We start from the raw sequence: 26,214 nt of genomic DNA on the forward strand, positions 1-26,214 counted from the left end.
GAAGAATGTTGGTCAGGGAAGTTTCGAAAATTCAGACACAGTTAATGATATTAAAACCTCTTATAACAGCTACTATAAAACTTCCATATCATAAAAAAAAATACAAAAAAAAAATTGAGGGGGGGAGCGGTCTCCCCCTTCGCCCCCTGGCTACGCTCCTGCGGTTAGAAATCTTGTAGGAAACAGGCCAAATGGAAACCCAGTAACTCTTCTCTCTGGTTACATTTTACACAGTGGGTAGGTGACAAGGACCCCAAGAGTGGTCATGCAGTCGCTATCACCGATCCACAACAGTTTGCAAGACAGGAACAAGGTCATAAGGAGTACAAGAAGAAGGTTAAAATGTACGTTGATGACGTTATACACTGTTATTTCTAATTGATTGTTTTATTTTTGTTATTTGTCACCACTTTCTCCTTCCTCTCACTTCTTTCCCATTTTTTCGCCTTTCCCCTAATTCGGTCTTCCGAGGAGTGAATGATGTATCTGGTATGTTATAGAAAAAGTGGTAAAAAAAAAAGATAATGTAAAAGTGTATCAGTGGGTGTTGCCCTGGATTCATTGAAGCGGACTCCGCACGTAGGTAGGGTTATCCCCTTGGAGGGAGCGGACTCCCCATTTAGGGAGCCATTTCCACATGTAGGGAGGGTTCACCCAAGAAAGTTTTTTAAGATGTGGTATTTACTACTTTTGTATTTTTATGGTAGGTTGAAGCGGGTGGGTGTATATTTCCTCACGCCCCCGACCCCCTTCCCACCCAGGATCATTTTACACACAGCAGACCCTTAGCCAGCCTCAAAAATTTGCTGTGAGAACTTTAAACATTCTTAAATCTCTCCTCCTTAGTATCACTATTCAATGTCCTCTTAGTGTTATGTTATGTGTCTTCTTAGTGCTATGTTATGTGTTCTGTCATTCTGACAACTTTGATAGATGTCCCAAAGAGTGTCTGCCGGTGAAGTTTCCGTAACCATATTACCCAGAAATGAAAATTTGATGAGGTCACACCTGCATCCAACAGAACGAGGCATTTAGCACTCATGCCACATGCTCCTTGCAGCTGGTGCCAGGACCGCGGTGGCAAAAGGCATGAATTTTTAATGCCTCATCCTTAATGGCAGAGAGACTATGAATAGAAGTGTTATAATGTTACCAACGAGGATGTTGTCTACTCTTTGAATTTCAGATTAGGCAAGAGCGTTTTGGGGATAAGACACACCCTGGACCCATCTCTGAAGTTCTGGCAGGTATAACTTATGGAGATGCTTGCAGAACACAGGTGCGTTGGAATTTTCCTTGTCTCTGGCCCCCCTACCTTCCATTCTTCTCCCCACCCCCCACCCCCACTGCATTTATCTATTAAGTCCACATTCTTAAAGGATATCTCTTGTTTTAGATTATGAAGAGCAGAGCCACCCACCTATTTCTGTTTATAGATTGTTTATGATTTGCATACTAGTATAAAGTATACCGACTAAGTTCAGTAGTATGTCAGCTGATAAGGCTTTTTGTTTCATGGACAAGACCGTAATAAGTTGGTGTAGGGTTATATAGCAGTTGTACGGGTATGCTACTGTAGACAAGGACAGAATAAAGCGCCCTCGCTACCTGTTGTGTTCTAACGCGTCTCATACCAGCACAACAGTGTCCTGTTTCATTGAAACTTTTACACTGGTTCGAGAGTAAACCACTTGTATCAGCCCGATGACCCTCTAATAATATTGTAAACATTGATCAAGATCTAATAATATGGTAAAGTTTGATCAAGGTACCAGTTTACTTAAGAATAGAAAGTCTTTTTTTTTCTGTCTGTAGTTAGGTAATAGCTTGGCTGGCCTATCCCCCAATCCCAACACTTATTTTTATGTTATTTGATTAAGCATTATCTTGACCGCACCTACCAATGGGCTGCCAAAGACTTAAGTATCCTTGCTTAGAAAAATTGTAAAAATCTTCATCATTAATCCAAAACAAGCACTAAGTAATAGAAAGAGAGAAAATAAAAGGAAGGGGGGGGGGGCAATTTTGTTTTATCAATGTGCCTGGTGTGACAGTCGTTAGGATACGATTCATGTGTACTTATTAAAGTGTGGTGAAAATGACGGATGGTCTCCACACTCCTGCCGTTAGGTTCTATGTAAGTAATATCAGTGAATGTACCACAAGAAAGTACATGAGCTACAGGGAAAAGTTGAGATATTAGCCCTCATCCCACCACCCCTGCACTCCACCCAGTAAAATGTGTGGGTAAATTGACACTGAAGCTAGTAATTGGACATGCCACTGGAGTTGCACTTCATGTTAAAATCAATAGGTTGAACAAACTTCCATTGATAAGATCGAATTAATTGATCAATCTCAACTTACTGAAGCCAGCTTACTCGGAAACAAATATCTTTCAGTTATGGCTTGTTTTGATATTCTTCATTAATGATTACACAAAGTGATTGGTTTTAAGTGTAGAAATCATGTCACCTTTTATGTGAGTCATAAATCAATGCTTTGCTTTACTTTTGTTGGTGAACTCGGTTTGATCAGTGCTGTTCTACCCAACCTCTACCCCCACCTATCCCCACCCCCCAAATTGCAGTTGTTTTCGGATCGGTTTGACTAGACTCACATGTTTGAAAGACTTGCCTGCAGCTTTTGTTTACTTTTCAATTGAGTGTTTTGTTTTGAATTTATTTTTGAAGTGATATTGTTTTCGTAAGCTTCACTTTCACCCTTTTTTGCATGAAAAAATGTTTTTATGGTAATGTGTGTATCTTTGCTGAACATCAGAAAGAAAAAAATACAAGAAGATAATTTCATAATGAAACTATAGTTTAGAGAATTAATACCCAAGAGATTCTCAAAGAATATTATTTTAGATTTGCCAGATTTTCTGAAAACATCGGTTCTGATCCTGCCAGACTCTATATTTATTGTTCAGTTAAAGTAGCATTCAGCTTGAAAAATCTCAATAAAACACCAAACCATGTATTCCATATCAAATACGAACATAATCGATGTGCAAATGATAGAAATTACACAAAGAGGAAGTTTTAACCTCCGACTATGTCCATATTAGCTGTTAGCGTTAGTCTTTACCATGTTTTTACTGTTTCTAGTTTTAGTGTTTGACTAACAATCAGTTTAAAACAAAAAAAATGGGGAAAAAAGTGCTCCTTTAATCTAAATTGCCTGCATGGAATATAGCTCCACTTTTAGTCAAATTACAGTAGTGCATGTCACCTTTAAACCCTTTCATTCTTCAATCTCCTTAAACTAGATCCCCCAAAATTGCTTGACTTTCTCTCCAAACTACGATGTTGCCTCGACCAAAAAGAGGGGAGAAAGGAGAAACTGTTTTCTTTCTTAATTCAGCCATCTTTTTGGGCATTTGCTACAATGATGTGATTTTGCTGTGACGTTGTCACAACTTGTCACAACGTGTCACAAGTCTGTATTTACTCTGTCGTTGTCGTTGATGTTGTTGCAAGTTTTGGTTTCCTTCCCCACTCACGGTCGACCAGGATGCGCCACTGTCGGATTCTCGTGACGGTATGTAACCAGGCCAACAGGAATAGGAAATAAATTTAATAACAAAACAAGAACAATAGCGCATCTTGGGAATAAAAGCAACCGAAATATCATCATTTTGTCACGGTGGATTTATATTGCAGACTTGAGGTTTCTGTATTATCTATGAGGACATTATTAGAACAAACATCAGTAGCAACTGAAGTTCTCTCTCACCCTGTTTACTTCATCCATTTTCATTTTTCTTGGTGGTGAAGGGTGATGGGTGTGGGGAAGTGGGGGGTTAAATGCCACCCTGAATATTTAAAATATGCAAAATTCTTAAAACCACAGAAAGATCAAATGTAAGAGAGGATCAAGATGTCTTACTTGACTTTTCATATAGCAGAAGGGACAGAGGTGATCAGGCTAATTAGCCATGTGAAGTTGCACCTCTTTGGGTGTGGGTCGGAGGGGGAGAAATACACCAAGGGTTTCGTACAGAAATATTGCATAATATTGCCTTCACCTGGTGGTAATTAGAATTGAATGAAAAGTGTAGTACGTTAAATGCTACTTCACAAAATTGATTGATCTTTTAGCTTTCAATTCAGGCTTCATCTCTGAAATGCTCTCTCAACCGATTCTCCATTCAGTGATAAAAGGACATCTGGATTCAACTTTAAGTCTCTGCTTGTTTGTTTGTTTCTGTCCTCTCTAAATATGAAAGTCTCAATATCTGTCCCATCCATGTTTTGCCATGCCAAGCATCATATATTTACAGACTAATTGCACCCATTTCGACAGTGCTGAAGTAAAACTCTTTAAAGTGTTTTTAGGGAACTATCTAGTAGCTACTTGACCCGACTGTCAACTTATTTTCTATGGTATCAATTTTTCTTTAAATCCATTCGGATATGGGTATTTTGAGTTTTTCATACGACGTAAACACAAACAAAAATGTTGGTCATGAATAGCACACAGCTCCTCTGTTTTTACTTACATTTCAAAACTGAGTAAATTGGTTGGTTTTATAACTTGCCTCGTAGTTGTGTTCTGATGAATATCCTTCATTGTTTGTACTTACTTTCATGTGATATTTAGGTATAAAGCCCCATTATGCCTTCCATTATAAACACGAACAAACTGTTCCCTAACCCTAGTTTGGTACCATTGTGTAGTTAATAAGCAGACAATCTTGTAGGTGCATTGTTTGCCAAATATTTTGGCTGAATCTCAGAGAACGAGCGAGAATAGAAACCTCCAAAACATTATTATTCAGACCGTCCAGATGGAATGCATAGTGAGACTTTAACATCAAAGGACAAGATGTACAGTGACCTTTGAGTTAATGTTATATATTCTTTGATGGTATGATATTCCTTTTATTACCCTTATATTTCTTACATCATGGTGAAGCGTGTAAAACCTACCTTTATAATCCCCACCGGTTTCATACACAGTGTATCAAAGACTGGAACAGTATGAACTATCTTTTTAACTGTTTCCATTCATTTAGAAGATAGTGTGCTTAACAGGTCCCATTGGCCCCAGTAAGCTTTTGCCGCCCTATCTAACCCACTAATCTGCTCCCAGGGAGGACGAGAACCACTCTCCTTCCAATTCAACACTGGCCCAATATTACTATCCTTTAGTTGGTACCCCCTGAGCTGCTCCTTGGTACAGCTCTCAACCTAATTAGAGTCCGCCGTAACTATGTTACATAACCCTGGGGTCTCTTTCGGAGGGTTGGCAGGCAATGCTCCGGAATGCACCATGGGGGGATCACTTCTCGACAAAGCGTCTGCATTGGCATGCACTCTGCCAGGCCTAGTTTCTATCTGAAAATCATATGTGCCCAGCACTTCCAGCCACCTAGCTACCTGACCCTCGGGGGATTTAAAGTTATACAACCAACGGAGGGAGCCATGATCCGTGCGTAACAAAAATTTCCTGCCATAAAGGTAGTGGCGGAAATTCTTAATAAAAGTTACAACAGCAAGAAGCTCTCTACGTGTTATGGAATACTTCTTTTCACCACTGCTTAGCGTAAGACTGGCATAGGCCGCAGGATGTTCTTCACCCCGAATGGTCTGAGACAACACAGCCCCTATTGCTGTATTGCTAGCATCAGTATCAAGGATAAACATCTGACTAAAATTTGGGTAGGCTAATGCGGGAGCTGTCATCAGTTTAGATTTCAGAGTCTGAAATCGTTCTTCACACTCCTCAGACCACAGAAACCTTTGGCCTTTCTTTGTTAGTGCATGTAGGGGACTGGCAATTTCTGCAAAGTTCCTAATAAATTTCCTGTAATAGGAACACAGTCCCAGAAATCCCCTTAGTTGCTTCAGTACGTGTTGTGGGAGGGGGCCAATCTGTGATTGCTTCGATCTTACTGGGATCGGTACCCACCCCGTGATCAGAGACAATGTGACCTAAATACTTGACTTCCTTTTTGAGCAAGTCACACTTGGAAGGCTTAAGCTTCAACCCTGCCCCTTAATCGGTCGAAAACTTCTCCTAGGCGTACTAAATGCTCCTCTATCGTGGTGGCATATATTATGATATCATCGATATATATAAGACATATTTGCCAATGTAACTCACGAAGTACCTGCTCCATTAATCTCTGAAAAGTGGCAGGGGCGTTGCACAATCCAAAAGGTAACACATTAAACTCATAAAGACCACTACCCATTGAGAAGGCTGTCTTCTCCCTGTCTCTATGGTCCATTTCGACTTGCCAGTACCCACTTTTTAGATCAAGGGTAGAAAACCACTTAGCCCCTGACAATGCATCTAAGCTATCATCTATCCTAGGCAATGGAAAGGCGTCTTTATTAGTAACGTCATTTTACCTACGATAGTCTATACAAAACCACAAAGAGCCATCTTTCTTTTTCACTAGAACCACTGGGGAGGACCACGCACTCTTAGAAGGAGAAATGACGCCTTGCGTCAACATCTCATTCACTTCGGCCTGTGCTTCTACCTGTTTATGAAAGGGGAGTCTCCTAGAGAGCTGTCGGATTGGGGTTGCATCACCCGTATCAATGCAATGCTTAACCAACCCAATCCTTCCTAAGGGGTCACCTTCGCAAGAGAACACACTACGGTCATCCTGCAAAAACTGCCTCAAACGAATACGCTCACAATCGGGTACACCCTCCCCACTTCGATGGAGCAAATCTTCCATCTCGGCCGGTAACCCACTGGTATAATTGTTCTCTACCTCATCTACCTCCACAACGTTGGCAATGGGGGAAACTATGCCTACATGGGTACCTTTGTACAATGTTACAGGATTCGAAGTACCATTTAATAGTCTAATAGGGACAGTCCTTCTAGAAGTATCAACTAAAGCAAGTCCAACCATAACATGGCGGCTTTCAGGCACTCCAGGTTTAGTTTCCAGTAGGCCTGGCCCATTCAGCTTCTCCGGGGGCACTCCATACATCAATTCTAACACCCCTGACACCATAATCTCGCTCTCTGCAGGGATAAAGACTGTCTCAACCAGTGCTACCCTAACTGGCTGATCCAGCGGAGTCTCACAAAGAGGAACAGCTAAGCGGGTCCTACCAACAAACAATAGGGGTTCACCTCCCAATTGTATCAAACATTCATGTTCTCAAAAGTCAATTCCAAGTAAACCAGGGGCAGTGATACCGCCAACTAGGACTTGCACTGGAATCTTCAGGGTGTGAAATTTGAAGGTTAAGTTACATTTACCTTTTACTTGGAGTGGCCTACCATCAACATCGGCAAAACTGGCTCCCGTCTCAGTAAGTGGAGCCAAATTACCTGCAGAGCATAAATGCTCCCATGTCTGAACACTAATGATGGTAGTACCAGCGCCAGTATCTACTAAAAAAGCAATCTCGGTATTAGAGATACATATATTTGCACACAAAGCTCCCCCTGACTTGACCTTCTCCCCATTTCCAAAACGTTGCAGGGCTTCAATTTGCTCAGTCGAGGGGCACCCCTCATCCCCGACTGACTCTAGTTTCCCGATCCCTGTCTACTTGGCTTAGAGGGACAGTACCGGCTAATGTGACCTAACTGCCCACACCTCCAACACTGCATGGGACCAGGCCCAGACCCAGTCAAAGGGGGTGGCGCTGGCGGACCTTGCTGAACAAATTGACTTAACCTAGCATTGTCCTCCAAACCTTTTCCCAATTGTACTTCCAGCCTATCCAATCTTTCAGTAATTCCGCCAACCGTATCCGACGATGCCGAAACAGTATAGACAGAACGCCGGGGTTTCATCACTCCCTCTGCTTGATCAATATCCTCCACCTCAAGGGCAAGATGCAGAGTATTTTCTATTGTCTTGGGTCTACCCCTTCGAACAACAATCCTAGCCAAGGGTGTAGGAACCGGGGGGGGGGGGGGGGCTGGGGGGTGCCAGCCCCCCAGTGAAAAATGTGGAGGGGCGGAAGTATCATTCCGCCCCCCCCCCCACTTCGCAAGTCAGAAAACCCCTTTTCATTTCCAAATGAGAAAAAAATCTCATTTGGAGCATCAAATTGCATCTAAGGCCAGGTGAAAATACAAAATTAAGTTTACAAAACGGAGTGGGTGTTGAAGTGTGCTATATTGCACCAAATTGCATCTGAGACCACCTGGAAATGCAAAAAATTCCAAAGGGGAGGGGGTGTCCCCCTCCCCTTAGACCCCTCCCCCAGGCTGGCCATCAATCTTCAGCCCCCCCACTCAAAAGTACCTTCCTACGCCACTGATCCTAGCATCCCTGTCACGTAAAGCACCCAAAAAAGACTCTAGAGCTAACTCGTCATGTGCTCGCATATCAAGGCCGGGATAAGCCTCTATCACTTCCCGACGGATTGAAGAGCACAGCCCAGGTAAGGTCTCACCCTCTGCCCGTACTCTAGATCTTAATTTTGCCCTTCTAGCGCTAGTCAGGGCTGCTGGAGCAAAAAATCTAGAAAGTGCGTTTACAGTGGTCTCATAACTACCACGGTCTGTAGATGATAGTCCCATATATACCTCCTGGGCGTGCCCAGTTAACTTAGCTACCAGGATTTTTGATTTTTCTAATTCCGTCCACCCATTAATCTCCGCACAGACTGTAAAATGAGTCAGCTAATGATCCCACTTTCTTCTCCCATCATAACTATCTGGCATAATAATAGGTTTACGGAACGAGTCACCTAAGGCATTTGAATTACGAACCCCTCTGCCTGGCGAAGTACCCCTATTATATAACCAATCCCTATCCCTGGTAAGATTAAATTGACAAACCTCAGCTTCTCTCTCCAGTGCCTCTATCTCGGCAATAAGCCTCTCCACAGAGTCCCCCTCGCTCTCTCGTCATGCAACCATCTCGCCTCCTTCCAGAAACCAGGCTTACTTAAAGGTAAAGAAACTTGGTATGATATTAAATTGTCAAAATAAAAATAACTCGCAAATACCATGGGGCTCCAAAGCCCTGCCAGCAAACTTGAAATAGGGAGGTGGGGTGACAAAAATAATCCCACTTCTGACACCAATTTCTGTAACGCCCTTGTACCCCGGCCGAGCGGTAGCGTGGGAAATCAGGCAGCTGGAGGCCACCTGATGTCAGGGCAGGGGAAGGGGGGAGGCGAAGACTTATGCTAGCAGGGCTTGAACCAATACACAAAAAAGAGAGAAGAATATAGTTAAAGAGAACTGGGTCTCAAATCAACAATTTAATAGCTTAATTAACTTTTAACATACACTTAACAAAAATAAGGCAGTGACTTTCTGCCGTACACAAATATAAAAGCAAACAACGTTCCGGGCAGAGATTCAGTTTAAATAAATAACAAATACACTACATACCAGGGCGTGGGCAGCACGGCTCTTAAGAATCACGAGAGTGAATACCTGACACGTGGCGCCAACGGCAGACTAAACAAATACTGCCTAATGTGGTCCCGCCCCGATTAACTTCTGCAATACCTCCGGGGAGAGCCCTAATTTGACCCTACCTCCGGAGTCTATAACATGCAAAGAAGCCAACCAGGACGGGAAATTATTAGTTGTACAATACAAAAGGAATCGCGCCCGGTAGTCAGCCCTCACTCCCGGACCCGCTCTCTAAAATAAATGAACCTTGCCTTTAAAATAATACTATACTCTAATTGCCGTGCTGCTCACCGCTGGTCTCCAGTTCTCTGCCCGAACTTCAACGAAATAAATTAAGTGTCCACAAAACAAAATACATAAGAAAAACAACGTCTTAATTAAACAAGGTAAAGAGAGCAAGTGAAAGTACAATAGATAAACGGTAAACAGAACAACTCGCGTAATAAAAGAGCGAATGCCTGGAATGCTGGTGATGGCAGACGACGGGGAGAGTGAAAGAGACCTGCATAATAAAACAAAAGTAAATGGAATGGTGAATGAATGGACAACAAATCGCAGGGTAAATTATTCAAACAAAACGGGAAAACATATTCTTAGTAGCCCTGGGCGCATTCTAAATACGGGGTACACGCATCCCGAACAACCCAGGGCGTAACAATAGTACAGTATTCAAATGGTAGCCTTTACTGTAGAGTTGTTAACTCTATTGTTCACTCTGATAGTTGAGTATAATTAAGTTACATAATATATGCTGCAAGACACTTGGGGCGATATTTTATGAAGGAAGTACGTTCCTTTGTAGCTACTTGTTCTGTTTGCTATATGATCTAACTGTTAACAATGAATTATTTGACAACCTGTAGGCTTTATTTTCACACTCAAATGAGTACTTATTAATGATTACCCACATTGTTGATTATTATAGATGTGATTGAACACACAATATCACAACCTAATTAAAAGGCTTGTATTAGTATACATCTCTCTCCAGAGGCTCCTGTTCACTGTACTTTGATCAAGGGATGTCATTTTCTTATCATGTTTTCAGTTTTAGTACTTTTATCTTTTATGTTACTGTTTAATTATCATTCAATTATGGTGTGTATGTATGCTGTTGATAAATAAAAAGGATTCCAGCTTCCACGGAGTGGTAAAATAAATGGCTGTCCTTTGAGTTTCTTATAAAGCAAAGATTTATATCAGAGCTGTAACATTATGTAAATGTGGTTTTCTGTTTCTTAATCGATCTTGGTGTCCAATTGCACTACACATCCAACAAATGCAGATACCCCCTCCAACCATACCAAAGATAAGAATGGGGTTACACGGCCCTTGTAATAATAATAATGAGCAGTTATTTTTACAAAGCTTAACCAAACACAAATGTGGGAGAAGCCCGCGCACAGGCGTATGGATCACAACTTACACTACGGGTGGCTTCCAATTCAACATTTTATATAAAATTTAGAAACTCATTTCAGATGGGAAAACTGTAGACTGCTCTTGGATGATAAACCCACCTTACATAGAACCTCCTGATTGCCAAACCTCATTGCTTCAAATGCCATTGCCTTTATCCACTCGATCACAGCACCAGTGGTTCATCCTAGATGAAACCTAGCTGGCAGAGGGAGGGGGGGGGGGCACCTAAGATACAGTTACAGCAACTGAAGTAGATATAACTTTTGATTCTATTAAAATTTAGCAAACCTCTCCTTTACCCAATCTACTTCAAGACATGCATAAGGAACAGATGCTCTAGAACTCTGCACAAAAAGGTAAGACTGTACTTTAAGAACAAAACCTCTACATGGATCAGAGAAACAGTGAATTTCATTTAATACCTTCATTTATATTGGGGAATGGGTTAAAAATTCAGACAGTTTATCTAAAAAATCTCAAATGTGACATTTTATCACAAAATTCAAGCAGTTTTTGCCAAAATTTGTTGTATCTGAGAATGTTCATGCAGCTAGCAAAACAATTTTAGGTTGACATTTTTATGTCAAGATTCGCCCCAAGAGTCCGGCCCCCTCAAAAAGTGTAAATTATTATCCTTAGAATGTCTGTCCCATGGATACGCCAGACCTACACCCTCGCCCCCCCCCCCGGGCTGATCATGACAGTACGCCTACTGTCCCGCCTAGGCCTAATGCCAGACCAACCCATTCGAGTAATGATATATTGGTCATTAAAACAACTTTTGTGACGAGATTCGCAGCGAACTCAATAAATTATCTTGACCATGCAACATGTTTAATGACCTTAGGCCTATGTTATGAGAACATTTGAATTGTTTCGTTGTAAATTTAATGTAATGATTTCAAATGGATATGCATCTAGCATGTCATTGCTAGTTTATTTTTTTGCAATTAATACGTTGATATATTATGCGGTGTTTGTCCCACATGGCTTGCCATAGACGCACACGGTCGTGGTCAAAGGTTAAGCAACGGAGCGCGAATTATGATCTTTATATAAAGCTCACGAAAGGTTACACGAGCAGTACGTGCAGTTCGCTTCCTGGCAGCCGTTGGCTAACAATTCATACGTAATTGTAATTTGTAGCCTATTCTGTATGGGGGGGGGGGTAACTACCAAAGAATGTGAATGGCAGATATATTCGCCAGCTCGAAGGTTGCGTATTAGTTTTATGGAGCAAGTTAGTACTTCACATTGTTTGAGTCAGCGAGCGTGAGAAATTACGCTAGCCTATCATATAATAGTATAGCTTAGGCCTAACGATAGGCTAGCTCACGTAGGCACTGGCGTCTATACTAGTTGGAATGCTAATCTAGGCCTAATATGATTATTCACTAGACAATTAACGTAAGTAAAGTAGGTCACTTTATATCTTCCGACAAAATACTAGACCTAGCTGGTTGGGCCTAATTACTTTCTGGTTAAGGCTAGTACAGTTAGGCTAGGCCTAACTTAATTAGCCTAGGCCTAAATGTCTTTAAATTCCTACCAGAGAAGCCTACCATAGCCTAGGCTATGCCATCTAGCACTTAACAATAACAGTAACACATCCACAAGAAACTAACTCGCAGCCGGACAAATTAGCTTAGGATGAAAGCTCTCTTTCCTTTTTTTTTTTCCATCATGACAGGCAAGTCCGTTGGTTTCTTCTCCAACTTCCAAGAATAAAAACAATAGTTTCCTCCCTGAAATTATTTTTAGGGGTTAAAACCAATGTTTTTCAGGGGAGGAAAGAAAGACGGCTTGGCTGTGGAAAGAATTAATTTAGGTAGTGAAGCAACTGCACGTAGTAAATGTGTCTTGTGATTTAGGAGAGTTTGGTGAAAGAAAGGAACATATTTCAAGAGACACTTGTACCTGTAGTAATTGAAGAAACTGGTAAATAGGAAAACAAGGAGAGGAACCAAGGAGGGCATACCTATAGGCTAAATTTTCTATGTTATTTCATTCCCACAATGAATGCCATTACAAGCAAACGACCCATTACCACTATGAATTCCACGCATGTATATTACCCCATGTTCGCATACAATCCTATGCAAACAATCCGGCCTATTCACAAACACTTTTTTATCTTCCAATCACTGAACAGTTACACAAGGAAGATACCTGGTCACATTTTCTATTTTCATACTATCACAACTTTCTTTAGCTTACTCTACAAGAATATGCAGTCAGAGCCTACAGAACAACAGTCTCCTCCCTTGAAAATAGTATGTTAGTTTCCTTAACCGTGTTATTTTTCACCCTTAACTTTACCTTTCTCCCTTTAAATCTTTTCTTACAGTTATTCCACTTACAACATCTATTCTTTCCACATAGCCTAGCCAATATGCCTCCCATGAAAAACCTTAGTTAACTCCCCTGAAAATGTTAATGTAAGTTGTTCAACTTTTAAGTGGGAGGAAAATAACGTTGTTAGGGGAGGGAACAGATGGCCCCAGGCTAGGCCTACCACCAAATGAAAATGGGAAACCTAGGCTAGCCTACCAAAGCGAAGGCTAGATAGAGATGAGGACTAACTAGCCTATCCTAGGCTTCTTATACAAGCAACAGTACTTTGTAAAATGAAATTCTCAAGCAATTAGGCCTAGCTCTGTGGTCTAATTGATGTTAGTGATGGTTCAAGTATGGAGAAAACTCTCAATGAAAGCTGATGTTACCTAGCGTAGGCAACTAAATTGATATACATGTATTAATTTGATCAACTAGCATAATTTTGACCTGAAGCTATGCTTAACAGTATTGGTCCAACTCTTGGCATATCTTTATCAGATCATAGCCTTCTTTGATGCCTAAGGCATGATTTTATGGTCTGCAGAACTGTTTCACTGAAACTTTGATTATTATTAAACCGAATTCAAACTTTGCTAAGTCGACCTCTCATTGTTGAGTAATTGTCTTTGATTTGGTTTTCAATTTGAAAACATTGATTGAAAGCTGTGAGGAACACAACTCATGGTAAACACATATTAAGAGTATTGAGAGATAAGTACAATATATAGTATCTCTGTCCTTGTTGATATAGAATATTATTACACAGTTGCTAGAAGTCATGGAAGCACATGATGGTTTACCATGAATATACTAATATGTTGTTGGTACTTGTGTGTTGGCTGAAAAGCCAGTTTTCATCTTTGCTAAGTGTACTTGTTGTAGTGTCGGTCCTTATTTCACTTGTCAAGTTTCTCGTTTCAAGAATGATGTTTATTTCAGACATTTTTCAATTTTCCAGTTCCTCATGAATGTGCTTGCTAAGTTTGTTTAAACTAGTACATGCTCTCCAAATTGTTTGACTGATGAAATGTTCTGAAATTGTGTTGAATTCATTCCTTTCAATCAGCTTGACCATTATAGTGAACAATATACATCAAAGGAAGTTTTGGCATTTTACGAAGTACTCCATAGGTTTGATAGCAATGTCTAGTAAGGTTCATTAAAGAGTCATATTGCAAGTATTAAAAATAAACAGGCACTTAGTAACAAATAGAGGTACAGTTTATTCATGTTTGTAAACATTCATCAAAAAGGTATCTGCATATGCAAACAGAAAGATGATCTTATGTAAAACTACTTTAAAAAAAATACTTAAATTTATGTCACACCAAAGGTATATATATACTGTACATATTGCTTTGATATTTGTCTTTACAGCATTGCATTGGCCACACTGATTCACAAGGAGACTCCATGAACTGTGACTGTAACATCCTGCTGGAGGTCTGAGACATTGAAGATTCTGTAATGCTTCCGTTTGGGTATGCAGTTTACTATAGTAACACAGAAATATTTAAGCTCTGGTATTTGTTTCGTTTATTTCTGCCATTAAACCACAATCATATACATTTGTTTATATATTGTTATATCAATGAGGCAGCAGTCAGGGTTGTTTAGGTAGTCAGGGGGAGGGAAGGGAGGGAGTGTATAAAATGAGTCTAGTTGCAATGTCTATCTGCTTTCCAATATATGAAATCTTCTTATCTTGTACAATACTGTCTCAGGTGAAAGAAGAAGATGAAGAAAATTGAAGGAAAATTGTGAGTCTTGGATGTCTGTAATGAAGCTGGATCAGGTTTAGAACAAGTGGTTGAAAGATCATAAACTCCACCAAATACGAGAAGATCCTTCAAGCCTGTCCTCTACAGAGAGATCTGGAAGTGTTATCTGGAGGTGATTTAATAGAAATTGGAGAAAAAGTAAGATTCAAGGAAAACATCAGTGTGAGCCAGTATCATGAACATCAGTCTTGTCCTCTCAACAGTTGATTGTTGTCAAGATCATTTCTAAATGTAGGAGACACGGTGCCTTAGCCTGTTGGAACCAGTCGGTATTTGGTGTGGTCAGTTTTTGTGCTAAATGTACGAGACACGGTGCCTTAGCCTATTGAAAATAGTCGGTAATTGGTGTGGTGTGTTTTTGTGCTAATTGAATGAGACACGGTGCCTTAGGCTGTTGGAATTAGTTGGTATTTGGTGTGGTCAGTTTTTGTGCTAAATGTACGAGACACGGTGCCTTAGCCTGTTGGAACCAGTTGGTATTTGGTGTGGTCAGTTTTTGTGCTAAAGGTACGAGACACGGTGCCTTAGCCTGTTGGAACCAGTGGGTATTGTGTGTGTTCTTGTTTTTGTGCTAAATGTATGAGACATGGTGCCTTAGCCTGTTGGAACCAGTTGGTATTTGATGTTGTTTTTTGTGTGCTAAACTACTATTCTTACAGAAAGGCTGAACAAGTTCCATGATATAGTTTGAACAGAGTGACACATTCCACTCATTCCAAGCAACCATGACAACATCAAAATGAACCTAATTGGTTTCTTAGTTTATTGGCATGAGATGTAGTCTGTTTTTGTGCTAAATTATTGAGACATGGTGCCTTAGTTTATTGGTATTAGTTTTTAATTAGAAATGTAGGAGACATTTTTGTGCTAAATGTATAAGACCTCAGCCTTAGCCTATTGGAACCAGTCAGTAATTGGTGTGGTGTGTTTGTATTAAATTGATAAGTTCTGCCTTAGTTTATTGATATGAGTTGCTAATTAGTGTGGTCTGTTTTGTGCTAAATTAATGAAACCTGTTGCCTTAGTTTGTTGGAATGAATTTGTAATAAGTATTTTTGTTGTCTAAAATTAATAAGACATTGTACCTAGTTTGATGGAACGACTTGGTATTTAGTGAGGTCTTTTTTGAGAGTTGTTCAAACCAGTGTCCAATAACTTTGATCTGACCATAAAATTTCATTTCTTTCACAAATTGCCCCTCTAGAAGAGTATACATGTTTTGTCTCACGGCTGACAGTTTGGTTGTTAACAGGGTTTGACTTTTTTACTTTTGCTGTTACTTTGAAGAAAAATGACTAATTTGTTTTGTATTCCTCTCCTTTCATCAGAGATCTCTGGCCTATGTTGCTCAACAAGCTTGGATCCAAAATGATACCGTGAGAGGAAACGTTCTGTTTGGTAAAGATCTCAACTCCACCAAATACGAGAAGATCCTTCAAGCTTGTCCTCCACAGAGAGATCTGGAAGTGCTATCTGGAGGTGATTTAACAGAAATTGGAGAAAAATTAAGTTTCAAGGGAAACATCATTGTAAGCCAGTATCATGAACATCAGTCTTGTCCTCTCAACAGTTGCTTGTAAAGATCAGTGCTAAATGTTCGAGACATGGTGCCTTAGCCTGTTGGAACCAGTCGGTACTTTGGTGTGGTCTGTTTCGTGATAAATTAAAGAGACATTGTGCCTTAGTTTGGTGGAATGAGTAGCTAATTAGTGTGGTCTAACGAGTGCTAAATTGAAGAGGAGTACTGTGATAATTTGTTGGTAGTTAGTGTGGTGTGTTTGTATTAAATTTATAAGTTTTGCCTTAGTTTATTGATATGATTTGCTAACTAGTGTGGTCTGTTTTGTGCTAAATTAATGAGACCCGGTGCCTTAGTTTGTTGGAATCATTTTGTAATTAGTAATTTGGTTGTCTTAAATTGATGATTGTTGCCTTAGATTGTTGGAAAGAGTTGCCAATTAGTGTGGTCTGGGTTGTGGTAAATTAAAAAGACAGTTGATTGTTGTCAAGATCAGAAAACTCAAAGATGACTCAAGAAAACTCATTTGAAGGAAAAACACCAGCTAAGCTGGAAAGCTGCAATATACAGTCAAGGTTAGTCATAAGAAAGAAAGGTTCATAAAAATACATATTTAATTATGTTTCCACCAGTAAAGTTTCAATCACAGTCTAAACTTTGTTGGAATTAGTTGCTAATTAGTTTTTTATGTTTTGTGCTAAATGTACGAGACTTACTTTGAAGAAAACTGGCTATTTCTTGTGCATTCCTCTCCTTTCCTTAGGGTTCTGTGGACTATATAGATCAACAGTTAGCTTTTTGACATAGCGCCACCCCATCATCCTTCACTCTATGACTTACCCGCCATTTACAAAACGTACGTCTCCTTGGATACCAACACAACGCTGCAGAGTACACTTTCGATTCATAGTGTGTCTCTTCGAAAGGAGTTCCTATTCTTTCCGTCCGCCGTCTTAGGCTGGAGACTAATTCTTTCTAGTAAGTAAAGTTTATGATCAATTTCATTGTATAAAAGCCATTTAAAACCCGTAGGGAGGGGCTGTTTTGCCAATATGACAACCCCTTACCCACCTATAACCGCCCCCTTAGTCGAAAACCAAAACCTCTCTGATTTTGACATAGACATTAATGACTGGATCCCTGTACAAAAATAGCAGAAAAAGACAACGTCCAATATACGTTGAAATAAACCCATCTCCAAACTCCAAACCAACCACCAAAAAGTCCGCTCAAACAATCATTGTATCAGGAATCTTACCAGAACTATCAAAAAACCCAATAAACACTTGCTAAACTAATCAATGAAGAAAAACCAAATGCCATGATCTCAAATATAAACCGTCTTCGTAGTAACGACATCCTAATCACCCCCATGACCCTAAAACTGCAAATATCCTCCTGAAACCATGGAAGACTTAACTAGGCAACCCCAAACCAAGAATCCCCCAAAAAGTATGACAAAGAAACTTCTCCGTAGTAGCCTGTGGCATAAACCCTGAAATTCAAATCAAAGATATTGAACAAGAACTCAAAGACCAAGAATACACCCCAATACAAGCTAAAAGACTCATTAGTCATGCCACAAACAATACAGCTTGGAAAGTAAAAATGACGTTTGAAGAACAAGAGCCTCAACAATCCCTAATCAAACAAGGTTTCTACTTAGGATACTCTAAACACAAAACAGAAGAATACCACGAACCCCCCCAAATCACTCAATGTTTCAAATGTCAACTCTTTGGACACACCCCCCATACTTGCAAAAATCAAACCAGATGTCTCAGATGTGGCAAAAACCACAGAGTTAAAGACTGTCCCAAACCAAAAGAAAACCCAAAATGTGCCAATTGCTCAGGGACTCATGTCGCCCTTTACAAAGGATGCCCAAAATTTAAAGAAGCTAAAACTGAAGCTAATAACAAACAACAAGAACAAAGAACCTACGCGAATGTAACCAATTTTACCCCTAAAATTGAAATAACGAATAAAATCGTCACTGAAAAAAAACTTAATATTGCAACCTCTGTAATTGAATTAGTACAATACACCTTCCAAACAGCCAACATTAATATTAAATCTGACGACCTTGCCAGTTACGCCACCGTGTTAGCACTAAAACACCTAAACTTAAATATCCCAGAAACTGTAATTATGGAACGTCTCCACCATCCTTCAATATTTAGCCCTCCTCAATCACCTACATGACAAGCACACTCCCTCCTTCGGTCAAGTTCCTCCACCTAAATATCAACAGTATCCTTCCAAAATTAAGCCTCCTACTTAGTATATTCGCCAACCACTCCCCGGATATCATTTCTTTAAACTAAATACAAATTCCCACCTTAGCATCCCTGGTTACCAAACTTTCAGACACGATATCTCTCGATATATGGTTTGAGTACTTATTGCTGAAAAAAACAACCTCAAAGCCACCCTCCTCCCAAACAAACCCAAACAATTGAAATTGTACTCGAAAGAGACAATAAACCTCTCCACATTATTAGCTATTATAGTCCCCAAATGAGCCCATATCCACAATCAAAAACAGTTCTAATAAAAATACAATACTACTAGGAGATTTAAATGCCCACCACATCATTTTTGGTAGCACCAAAATATCTGAAAAAGGCATATCCCTCTTAGAAATATGTGATAAACACAACTTAACAATAATTAACCAAAATACCAAAACTAGGATAAACCCAATAAACAATAATACTGAACTACTTGACTACGCCATAACCTCAAACCACCTTGCAACTAAAACTCATTCGATTCAAATCCTAGAAGATGACCTAATCAGTGACCATTTTCCACTCCTTTTTGAGCTAGACATAAACCTCAGTCGCATCCAAAATAACGAATTAACGTATAATTACAATTAAGCAGACTGGACATCATTTAAAAAGGGATCATAACAAACAACACTATTGCCAATTACCACAACAACAAGCTAAATTACATCGGCATATATTGTGACAGCATTGCCCAACATATCTTTAATACCTTCAAAAAACACTGCCCCTTAAAAACAAAACAGAAATCCAAAACTAAATAGGAATATTCTTACACTAAATAAATCAGACGTCGACTACATAGAACCTATATGATCTCCCCAGATCCAACTCTAAAAACCTAAATTAACCAACTTGAAAAACAAATAAATAGACAAATATCGGCGGTCGACCAAAACCGAGTCCAAAACAAATGCGATTCAATCATTAATGACAAAAACCCAAAACACTTTTGGAAAAATTAAAGAAATATCGAAAACCCATTACAACCCAAACACAGGTAATACAGACGAATGCCTTAGAGATAAAGTAGGTAACCTCATCACAAAAACTTAAGACCAAATAAAGCTTAGTGAATCATACTTGAAAACTATATTCAATATCTTAGATGGCCCTCCATACGATAACAGATTCCAACACAAAATAAACCGTACAATTATCTGTAATGCAACCAGCTTTATCCCCAACTTCTAAGGATGTCTCAACAAAAACATCCCTCTACTCAAAGAAATAGATATAAATGATTGGTATAGTGCCACGGAATATGCAAAAATGCCTCCTCCCCTGGTCTTGACAATATAAATGACCTAATGCTAAAAGATTCCCCTCCGTGGGCCGCCGATATTCATTAACTCTCATATTTTCCCATTATTTAACAAACTTCTTAGACTGGGTCATTTCCCAACCCTGTGGACATCCGCCAAAATGATTTTAATACTGAAACTAAGTAAAGACACACCAAAATTCAAAACTATCAACCAATTAGTCTCCTACCAGCCTTAGGTAAGATTTTCGAAAGAATTATAGATAACCGCACCAGAAACCACCTTGAGCAAATTAATCACTTTGCCCGTATCAATCAGGCTAATTCCGGGCACACAAATCTACAATAAACCAAACTTTCCACCTTTCCAAAGAAATTCGCATCGGCTTCATAAAAAAACATGATACCACTGCCCTCTTCCTTGATGCCAAAAAGGAGTTCGACAAAACTTGGCACAACGGCATAAGAATTTAACTACTTAACTTTAATCTCCCCTCCAATTACACCAGACTTCTTTCCTCTTTCCTTAGTGAGCGCAATGCCAAAATATGCTACAAAAACCAACAATCAAAACCTTTTCCACTTGGTGCAGGTACTCCACAGGGCGCTGTTTTCAGCCCCCTCCCCTGCACCCTATATGTTAATGATTTGAACATCCCCCCTCTATCTAAATGCAACTATAGTCAGTACACTGACGACATAGCCATTTGGAGCACCAGTAAAAATATCTATATGACGGAACTAAATATTAAAAGAGCAATTACACATCTCGAAAAGTGGTGCTCGATGTGGAGAACAAAAATATATCCCTCAATATCTAACCTAGCCAATTTCTCCATAATAAACTCAAAATACCATAACCATATTGCCAAAATGAATCTTTTCAACACCTCAATCACTGCTACTCCTAATGCAACCTTCCTTGGTACCACTTTCGATAGCAAATTATCGTTTAATCTACTTTGTAACAGAACTGCAGGATGCTGCTGGTTCCAACTTAAATCCATTCAAATCCTCTCACACAAATATAACTTCCCTCCGAAAACCATTATCCAAATCTATAAATCCAAAGTAAAAATGATTCTCAGTTACGGGAGCATCTCCCTGCTTACCATCTCTAATCCCAATAAACAAATTTTAAACAGAATCCACACCACAGCTTATCGACTCGCACTCAAAATCCCTACCTATATTGCTACTTTGTACGTTCTCCGTGCAGGAAACACAAAATCTACTTTCACCCGACTTGAAGAATTCAACACCAAGTTATACAATAACAACCTCTAGAACGACCCTTTGATTGAAGACCTCCCCCTGAAATACAAAGTCGCAACAACTCACTACCCCAAAACCAAACCCTTTCTGTATTCACAATTGTTACTACTTAAAGTCTCATTCCATTAAAAAAATCCTTTCCTAAATGGTTCTAGGCCCAAGTATACTTATATATACAGATTATATTGTTACCAAACAATAGAAACCACAACCACTCCCTACCCAAACAATAGAAACCACTCCGTCTCCACAATTCTCAGTACTTAAAAAATTCCTCTCCTTTAGAAATCCCTCCCTAAGTGACTCTTTGACTCTGACCTCGGGTATGATTATGGCTATCCTGTCCAATGTAAATATATAAGACTTCATTTACCAGCAATTCCCTGACTGAACATAGACAACCTTTCCAAGAAAAAAAAAAAAAATGTCTATTCTATAAAAACAAACTTATTATCCCCCGTAGGACCTCTCGCCAGGTCGACCAGGGGTTAAACTCCTTTTGATTTGATATCAACAACAACAAAGACAAAACTTTTACTCGAATTAAAAAAAAAGGTAACTAATTTCATTTATTTCATTTCATTTATTGATTTTTGTTCTATTTTAACATAAGTATGACATATGACATAGAAGGAGATAAGAAACAAAACTTGTGAAAGGAAGTGTATTAAAAAACCCTATAGGGCTTGTCGGGTAGTGACACTCCCTAAAAACTCCCTAAACTCTAAACTCCCTAAAGACATCATGATTAGATTTTGGTTTCATTTAATCAATAGGTAGAGGAATTGGACACTCTTGCGCAAGATATCAACGACTTGAAGTACTCTGCTCAGGCGGCCTCCATTCTAGGTATGTACTTAATAATAATATAATAATAATAATCAATGTACTGTGTTTGGAAAGAAACTTTTTGCTGCTTTGGATGAAGATTAAGGATTCTTGTTTTTCAAAAGGCAAAATGCAAGATGGACTATATATGAAAGGATGAATACCAAAACTTTAAGAAAAGAAATTGGGTGGGGGGGGGGGGGAGGGGGAATCAGGCAGAGACCATCATGTTACTACCCTGTTAATTTTGTGTAGGACGCTGGTTAATTTAAAAGGAAGAAATCCTTTAGTACCCTTGAGTTTCTGAAAGGTTTCTTCTTTGGGATAACAGTGGAGAGACATATCGATGTTCTCTTTTGGGTCTGATCGTCAGGAAAATGCAGATTAAACTGCCGTGTCCATTTGGAACCTTGGAATTGAACCCTGCTACTGGAACAAATGTATTCCATCAGAGCATAGACAATGATTCAGAGAAATATGGCCTTTATATTAATAATCTGTTGTTTTCTTTCCCAAATTTTTCTCTTTGGTTAAACAATGAGTGAAAAGATTCATTCGGTTGGAAGCAGCACCGCCCCTTTTCACACCTTTTTTTTTGGGGGGGGGAAGAGACCTATTAGCCCTTAGGGTCTGAAAATATTACAATAGGATTATTGTGGTGGACAGGACAGACAACAGTTATTTTTGCTTGTAGCTGAATGTATGATGTTCAGGGATCACAAGGAAGTATCAAAAGCCTGATCAAAACTGCCGTCTTTTGTACTATCGAAATTTGTCAGAATAAAGAAATTGAAAGCCAAAATATAAAGAGTTTATCTGGCCTTGTAGACTGCGATTGAACCAGTCTCTGTCATCTACAAATAATAGAAAGTGGGTATCCATTTCTGTTTGTGACAGCAATAACAAAAAATGACTGCAAATTAACAAGTTTTTGTAAACTTTCTCTATTCAGGGATTTGAATCCCAAATTCCACTCGAATATACCCCCCCCCCCCTACTTATGAACTGTCACGTAGCTCAAGGTGACAAACTTACTACAAAGATGAGAATAGGCCTTAGGTGGTTCCTAATTCAATGACATTTCTCACAGTTAATTGAATTGACTTCCCCCACCCTCCAGATTATCCTCACCCATAGAAAATACCCTCCACTCAAGAATACATAAAAAAAACCATGGCTTACCAAGAACCTCTCTGCGTTCATTTTTCAGATTCCAATGAACCTTTCATCAGCAAAGGAATGGCGCAACTCGGTCTGAAGGGCAATCGACCGCTGGCGGAATGGCTTGACCGGTACAACGCCAACCAGCCGGACCTGGCCGCCAAGCCCAACTTCACCACATTTCCACTGGACTTTAAGCCGTCACCGTGCAAACCGCTCTTCTTTGACATAGCTCTGAACCATATAGAGTTACCCTCCTTGGATGAGAAACTGGAACAGAATAAATCGTCCCCGCAGGGGGGTCTGGGTGGGTTCCTGCGTGGATGGTGGAGCGGGGGTGAAAAGTAACTCTCGATTTGCCACGATGTCGGAAAAAGGATTTCGGAAAAAGGTCTTTTGTATACATAAGCCGGTAGTATTTGGGAGGGCTCTCACTCTTCTCCTGCATGTGCTATAATCATCTTTTATTTAAGTTTTATTTGATTTTATTTGTTTTTTAGTATAGAAAACTACACCTTGTTGCAATGCAAACACCTCTGTGTTTGCATTGCAACAAAGGAAGGCCAAAAAGAATAACACTCACTTTTTTAACCTGGCTTGGCAAACAAAATTTGAAGAATATTCAAAATGGGATTTGGAATTTTATATATTTTGGATTTGGTGTTTGTGTGTTTATCTTGTTTATCTTGTTTAGAGAAAAAGAAGAAAAAAACAGCATCTTTATTTGATGGGGCTTTAAAGTTTTAAAAATGGGTTTCGGTTGTTGATTTCTTGGTCTACAAACATTGTGGTGCTTGACTGACTGACACTTTATGGGGGCATGATAAGGTGACTGAATTTAATATTGGCAGGAGTTATGGATGGTAGTTGGAAGGACCAGGGGTGGGGTGGGGGGTGGTGAGGCGAAGGATAGAGAAGGAGAAATGAAAGTGAAGAGGGAGAATCTTTGAATTGAATTTTCAGTTTGCAGTAGCACAGGTTTGCTGCATGATAAGGCTATATTTAAAGAAACTTTCAATAATGCACTCTTCGTGTATATAATTTGGGGTGTGGTAGTCGGAGCGGGGGGGGGGGGGGTGATTGAGACAGCAATGAAAGGGAGCAACCTTTCCACATATATGTTGTTTGTGCTATGGTAGTAACGTTTCCTTTTTCAAACTGGAGGGCAAAAAATGTAAAAATTGAGATATCTAAAATTAATTCAAAATCAGGTTTAGTTAATAAATGAAAGTTAAAGACAATTTTATTGATGGTAGCAGGGGCGCCATGGTATTGTAAACTGAATCAGCAATCAGCCATGGAAGGCCAACTCCTTTTTGTTGGGAACTTGTCGTCAAGCAAACCTATGGATTCAAGCCCTATCTGGCTAAAGTAAGATGGGGTTATTATTTTTATCTAGGAGAAATCAATTCTTTTTCCCCTCATGTTGAAATGGTCTTCCAAATGTTTAAAAAAAAATGTCCAAAAAGAATGTACTGGTGTGAATTGGATAGCCACCTGGTGTGAAGTAAAAAGGCCATAGGCTTATCCCATATGTACATGTGACTGCTTAGTATCATTAAATAACTGCCCTCCAGGCTGATATTATAAATAATAGAAACATTATAGAAACTAACTGTCTGTTGTCACCCAACCATCTCAATAGTAGATGCAGGTATCACTAAGAATGTTTATGAAATATGTATTGCATGTTTTGATTAGTATTTGCATAATAATTTGATGAGGGATAACCTGTTTCTGGACAGGTAGTTGAAGGGTATTAACTGTGGTGGGAGGGATGAAGGTATATCCTGTCCATGAACTGATTTGTCATTAAAAAAAAGAAGTTATTTCAAAGTATCATTCTTTTTTTTCCTTTTTTTCTTCCTTTTACATGAGTATTGTAAAAGGAAAAGCAAAGATTGAGTTTGAGCCAGGGACCTTGAGATGCAAAAGCAAAAGTCTTTACCACTAGACCATTAGGTGGGCCTCTGGTTTCTAAAGCTTTACAAATATTTAAAGATCCTGCTGTTTGGACTTAGTTGTAAAAACATTTTCTCCACTACTCCCTCACCCCCGATTAGCTAGTCAGGGGGAGGGGTGGCGGCGAACTCACCTTGTCCGCGTTGAACCTTGTCAGGGGGAGGGGTGTCGGCGAACTCACCTTGTCCGCATTGAACCTTGTCAGGGGGGGGGTGGCGGCGAACTCCACTTGTCCGCGCCTTTACCTTGTCAGGGGGAGGGGGCGGCGACCTCACCTTGTCCGCAACCTCACCCCCTCTCATCCTCTCATCCTCCCCCCTCTCATCCTCTCACCTGTCACCCTCGGTACTCACCTTGTCCACCTGCCAGGAGGAGGGGGACCGCCCGCCTTCGGGATTCACCTTATCCACTTGTCAGAACTCCTTTTGCAAATACTCACCTGGGGCTTGAACCGATGCAATCCAAACCAATCGCTTACTGAACGATGGAATAACCAATTACACCATTTCGGTTCCCTCTGGAAAAACTTCGTTTCTTATATTTATACTTCCACTCCCTCCAAAGAACAGAAAAGTAAAAGGCTCTGTCTAGACATTAACCGCAGACATGATGCTCTGTCTGGGAATCGAACCGGAGACATGGAGTTTGTCTGTGTCTCTCCAGTCCAGAGCACTACCAACTGCGCCACTAGAACTGTTGAGAATTAATGCTCGTTTCTAATATTTAAACTTCAAAGTCCAGAATGGAAGAAGGAAAAGAAAAGAAAATCAAAATGCTGTGTCTGGGAATCGAACCTGAGACATGGAGTTTGTCAGTCCAGAGCACTACCAACTGCGCCACTAGAACTGTTGAGAATTAATGCTCGTTTCTAATATTTAAACTTCAAAGTCCAGAATGGAAGAAGGAAAAGAGAAAAAATCAAAATGCTGTGTCTGGGAATCGAACCTGAGACACGGAGTTTGTGAGTCCAGAGCACTACCAACTGCGCCACTAGAACTGTTGAAAATT

At 39.8% G+C, this 26,214-nt stretch overlaps 1 long non-coding RNA gene across 9 annotated transcripts; it reads left to right on the forward strand.

Moving 5' to 3' along the window:
- Positions 1 to 329: 329 nt before the first annotated feature.
- Positions 330 to 25,142, forward strand: LOC139959394 (uncharacterized). 9 transcript variants are annotated; one of them, XR_011790092.1, is made up of 9 exons: positions 330 to 344; positions 1,187 to 1,279; positions 14,500 to 14,603; positions 14,847 to 15,041; positions 16,232 to 16,382; positions 17,186 to 17,400; positions 21,719 to 21,810; positions 22,032 to 22,104; positions 23,294 to 25,142. It is a non-coding gene; the product is annotated as an uncharacterized lncRNA (long non-coding RNA). The 9 variants fall into 9 exon arrangements; XR_011790093.1 differs by lacking the exons at positions 330 to 344; positions 1,187 to 1,279 and adding an exon at positions 11,892 to 11,914; XR_011790091.1 differs by lacking the exons at positions 330 to 344; positions 1,187 to 1,279 and adding an exon at positions 11,922 to 12,025.
- Positions 25,143 to 26,214: the final 1,072 nt, after the last annotated feature.

Source organism: Apostichopus japonicus, chromosome 19 (genome assembly GCF_037975245.1).
Source record: "Apostichopus japonicus isolate 1M-3 chromosome 19, ASM3797524v1, whole genome shotgun sequence".
In the NCBI taxonomy this organism is placed as follows: Eukaryota; Metazoa; Echinodermata; class Holothuroidea; order Aspidochirotida; family Stichopodidae; genus Apostichopus; species Apostichopus japonicus.